The sequence below is a fragment of the Pseudophryne corroboree genome, chromosome 3, assembly GCF_028390025.1.
Source record: "Pseudophryne corroboree isolate aPseCor3 chromosome 3, aPseCor3.hap2, whole genome shotgun sequence".
In the NCBI taxonomy this organism is placed as follows: domain Eukaryota; kingdom Metazoa; phylum Chordata; class Amphibia; order Anura; family Myobatrachidae; genus Pseudophryne; species Pseudophryne corroboree.
The window spans coordinates 709,841,236-709,846,211 of NC_086446.1; positions in this window are offsets into that span (position 1 = coordinate 709,841,236).

Sequence of the window (4,976 nt, forward strand, 5' to 3'; positions counted from 1 at the left end):
TTTTGGAAAGACTATGCTTTGTAAAACAGCTATTCTCCCCAACAGAGACAGAGGTAACAGTTCCCAACTATTCAGCAATGAGGTTACACGTGCCAGGGCAGGAGTGTAGTTTTCCTCATATAGTCTGGAGAGATTCGCTGGGATTTGGATCCCTAGATAGGTAATCTTCGTGTGGGCAATTTTAAAAGGAAGAGATGGGAGGATATTGGAAATGGTACGGGTAGAGGGACCTAAGGGTAAGAGTTCCGACTTGGCCACATTAATCCTATATCCCGCCCTGATTCCGAATGCTTGTATCAATCCAAGGATCTCCGGGATGGAGGTCGACGGATACGAAACAAATAATAGCATATCATCGGCAAACAGAGCAAGACGGAGGTCAATGTCTCCAATTTTAATTCCCTTAAACACGCTCAATTGGTGTAAGGCGATCGCCAAGGGCTCCAGTGCTATTGCAAATAGTAGGGGTGATAAGGGGCAGCCCTGCCTGGTACCACACTGAATTTCAAAGGATGAGGAGAGTACCCCATTACAGGATATCTGAGTTTGTGGAACTGTGTAAAGAAGTTTTAGAAGGCCCACAAAATCGCCAGGAAAACCAAACTGTAGGAGAGTAGAGAAAAGATGGTCCCAATCCACCAGGTTGAACGCCTTTTCAGCGTCAAGGAAGATAATAACTGGAAGAGAGGAAAGGGTGGATAAAGAAGAGGAAGAAGAAGAAGCATAAATGGCTGTTAATACTCTCCGTACGTTAATCTCCGAGTGTCTACGCCAGATGAATCCCGTTTGATCCTTATGTATGATATGGGGGAGCAATAATTTAACTCTGTTTGCCAATATTTTAGTGAGTAGCTTGTAATCAAGGTTTAGCAGCGAGATCGGACGATATGATCCCGGTTGGGACAGGTATCTACCAGATTTGGGAAGGACTTTGAGGATAGCAGTATTAAAATGTCTGGGAAGAGTGTCAGAAGACAATATCGCATTTAGGACAGACACCAGGGTGTCCCCCATTCGGGGTAATAGAATTTTATAAAAATCGGCACTAAAGCCATCAGGGCCTGGAGCTTTGTCCCTACCAAATTGACCAATGACACTCTGGATTTCTTCTAACGAAATAGGATCGAGCAATGATTGAACCATGGAGGAATGAAGTTGAGGGACAGGAAGGTTGTCCCAAAACTCATTGGGCCATGGCGAAGGGGTGGGAGATGTGGCAGGAGAAAAGCATGAGGAAGAGGAATACAAGTCCTTGTAAAAGGATTTCATTACATCCAGAGATCTCCTGATTATTAGTAGTTAATGTGCCAGTGGAGGTACGAAAGGGGTGGGCGGGAACCATTGAGAAGTGTCACTAACAATTTTCCAGTTTTATTGCCAAACTTATAAAACCTATAATTCACCGAAAAAGATAATCTATTACCCATGGAAGACATAAATTCATCAAAATGCGTTTTGGCCTCCAAATATATAAGACAATTGTGTGGGGTGGGAAGAGATTTGTATTGCTGATAGGCTGTCGACAGGGGTCTCTGAAACTCTAGACACTGAGAGGCGTATTTCTTGTTAGTGGCTGAGACATAGGATATAATATCACCCCGGAGGACCGATTTTGCGGTCATCCAGAACAATATAGGATCTTCATCCAAATGGGATGCATTGTTAGTTTTAAAAGATTCCCAAGAAGATTCTAGACTTTGTTGAAATTTCAGGAAGTGTGCGAGATATGAGGGGAATCTCCACAGTATAGGAGAGGAGGAAATGTCTGGAAAGTGAAGGGTCGCAGTGACTAGGGCATGATCCGATAGGGATATTGCCTCAATTTGAGAGTCTGATACATGCGGTAAGAGAGAATGGGATAATAAAATATAGTCTATCCTAGATAGTGTATGATGGGCCGCAGAGAGGCAGGTGTATTCCTTCTCCGTGGGATGTAAGGCTCTCCAAATATCCACCATCTGCAGTCTTTCAGCCAGTAGAGGGACCCCAAATTTGGGCAAGGAAAGAGGTCTTGCTGGCAAATGAGATCTATCTAAATAGGAGGAGGAGATAAGGTTTAAATCTCCGCAGAGGATCAAGGGGTCTGTGAGGAGGGGAGTCAGTTTAGCAAGTAAAGACTGAAAAAATTTCTTAGAGTAAACGTTAGGTGCATATACATTACACATTGAGTAAATTCTACCATTAATCTTAGCAGATATCACCTAACGACCACCAGGGTCAATAACAGTGGATAGGACTTCTGTGGGGATAGGATGTTTGATCAATATAACAACCCCTCTGGCCTTAGAATTGAAAGAGCTAAAACCCAATACCTGCCAGTTTAAAGCATTTATTTTGCAGTCTCCTCTGGAGTCAGGTGTGTTTTCTGGAGGAATGCCAGGTCTACCCGTTGTTTACTAAGATAGAGGAGCACTTTCCGTCTCTTTGCTGGGGAATTGAAACCCCCAACATTCCAAGATCCCACCGTCAGATCAGGCAATTTCAGAGGAGAAGGAAAAATGGATGCATTCTTTATCATCTTCACAGGAGGCATTAACATATTCACATCCTGTTGGAGGGGGGGGGGGGGGGGGGGAGAGAGGGAGGAGGGAAGAGACAAAACAAGAGAAGAAAAAGTGAAAGAGGGAGCAATAGTGAATAACAGGCCATACAATCGGAGAAGTGTTACATTAAGAATAGCCAATACATCAATGGCCAGCGACCTCCGGCTAACAAGCATGGGTGAGCACCAATGATAGCGGTCCCGCACACGTGTGTTGAGTGGCGGACACCAACAGGAAAGGAGGAACCCCTCCCCACCGCCACAATGTAGTTAACAATACCCACCCGGAAACCCTCAAAAATAAACATAACCGTATACTCTGGAGAACAACATATCATAGGCGAGATGCAGTGAGCAGAATATAGTAGAGAACCTATGTAAAAAGTTGTGAATAAGCAAACATAACCACGGAAGTCCATGATAGTGGGGTAGCCTCCAGCATGTGTGGAGAACATGGTGAGCAATAGTAGAATACGTTTATATATGAAAACATATCAAAGATAGATCAAAGCAGAATCAAATACGGAGCAGCAGCAGCCACTGTAGTGTAAGGGAGCAGTCTCTGCAATAACAAAAAGAACCAAGGCAGTCCATGTGGAAGAAATGATGAGACCGCAGAGGAAGAACCTGTGAAATATGATCAAGTTGCCGCTGAGGGGAGGTCAGTAATATCTGTGTTGTCTTCCCTGGAGATATTACGGAGATAGGCCACAGCATCAGCAGGCGACAGAAAGTCTTTGTGGGAGGTACACTCATAAATGCGCAGGCATGCGGGGTAGAGTAGGCCAAACTTGTGACCCTCTGATACAAGTTGTGTGCAAATAGGGGAAAAAGCTTTACGGGCCCGGGTCAATTCCACCGAATAATCCTGGAATATGAAAAGCTTATTACCCTCCCATTGGATATCTTTCACTTTGCGGGATGCGGACCAGAATGCCAGTTTATGAAGGTAGTTCAGACAACAAAACAGAGTCACACGTGGGCGCGGTCTGTTGGGGGTGGGGACAGGACCCACACGGTGAACCCTCTCAATTACTAGGTCGCTACAGTCCCGTTCTATGCCCAAAATTGCAGGAAGGGTGACACGTACAAAATGAGCCAGCGCTGTGCCTTTAAGTGATTCCAGCAATCCCACCAATCTGATTATTTCTTCTTGAACAATTTTCAATTTCATCTAGCTTATTCCAGATTTGATAGTTCTCTGTAGTAAGAGATTTCACTGAGTGATGCAGCCCCTCTATATCATGTGTAGCTGCTTGCAGCTGGGATTCAGTGTGAGAGACTCTCTGCTGTAGGTGCTGCAGCTGTGTAGTTATATCAGTAACAGCCTGTGATAGCAGGGGGGCCATGGTGGCTTTTATTGCTGCCACTACATCCCCATACGTTACAGGGGCTTCAGGATCGCGGCATACCTGTGATCCTGTGATATCAGTCCCCTCTGCCGCGGCCTTCTTGGGGGCAGGAGAGGTTACTTCAGGGCCGGCGCCAGGCGCCATGTTGCTGCCCGCGCGGCGTTTCTCCAGCCTCGTGGTAGCGCCGGCGGGAGCATGGGGAGCCGCGGCTACGGGGGTCATATAGCGGTCCATGCTGACCGCGGGTCCTGTGAGGGTGGTCTGGGGGACGTGGAGGCTGTAACAGCCTTTAAAAGGTTTATTGCGGCGGGCGGCGGGACGGAGCTCCTGCAGCGAGCGTCTCACTCCATGGGTCCCGAAACCGGAAGTAGAGTATAATATCTTTAACGGGAAGATGCGGGTGTGGGTGAGACTCAAGGAGGATGTAAACGGTGTTGGGGGAGTGATGCATCCCCCGGCAAATTTCTCAATTGGAGGTAATATGGGTTTCCTCTATTACCCTGGGCAGCCTGTTTTTTGTAGGAGGTGTCAGGAATACGGGCACACCAAAGAGGATTGTGTGAAGGACATTTTCTGTAGGAATTGTCATGGGGAAGGGCATCAGGCAAGAGAGTGTCCTCACCCCAGGAAATTTGACTTATGTGGAAGCCCAAAACACACTGCTAAAAGCTGTCCGGAGCTCCTCAAAAGGAGAGCAAGAGATGTGGCTGATGTTTGCAAAAGCAAAAAGTATGCGGAGGGGTACATCCAACCCCCCCAGGAAGGTGTGCCTGAGTCTGTGGGCGCTCCCTCCTCGTTGGCACAACCTGGTGAGGAGATGCGCCCTGTTTTGTGGGCTCCCGAGTCTCCGCAGGCTGAGTTGGGGGAAGGAGCTAGCAGTGACGTCACTGAAGTGGTGGAGATTGCCGGGGAATCGAGCCGGGCAGCTGTGGCAGCTCTGAAGGAGGTGTGTGGGCACCTGCAGCTGGTGGAAAGCGCAGCCCAGATGGAGGTGTCTGTGAGCCCTGAGGAGGAGAAAGTTACCAGTTCTCAGGTGATTGAGGAGTTTTAGTGACCTCTGAGGAGGAGGATAGAGGAATGGA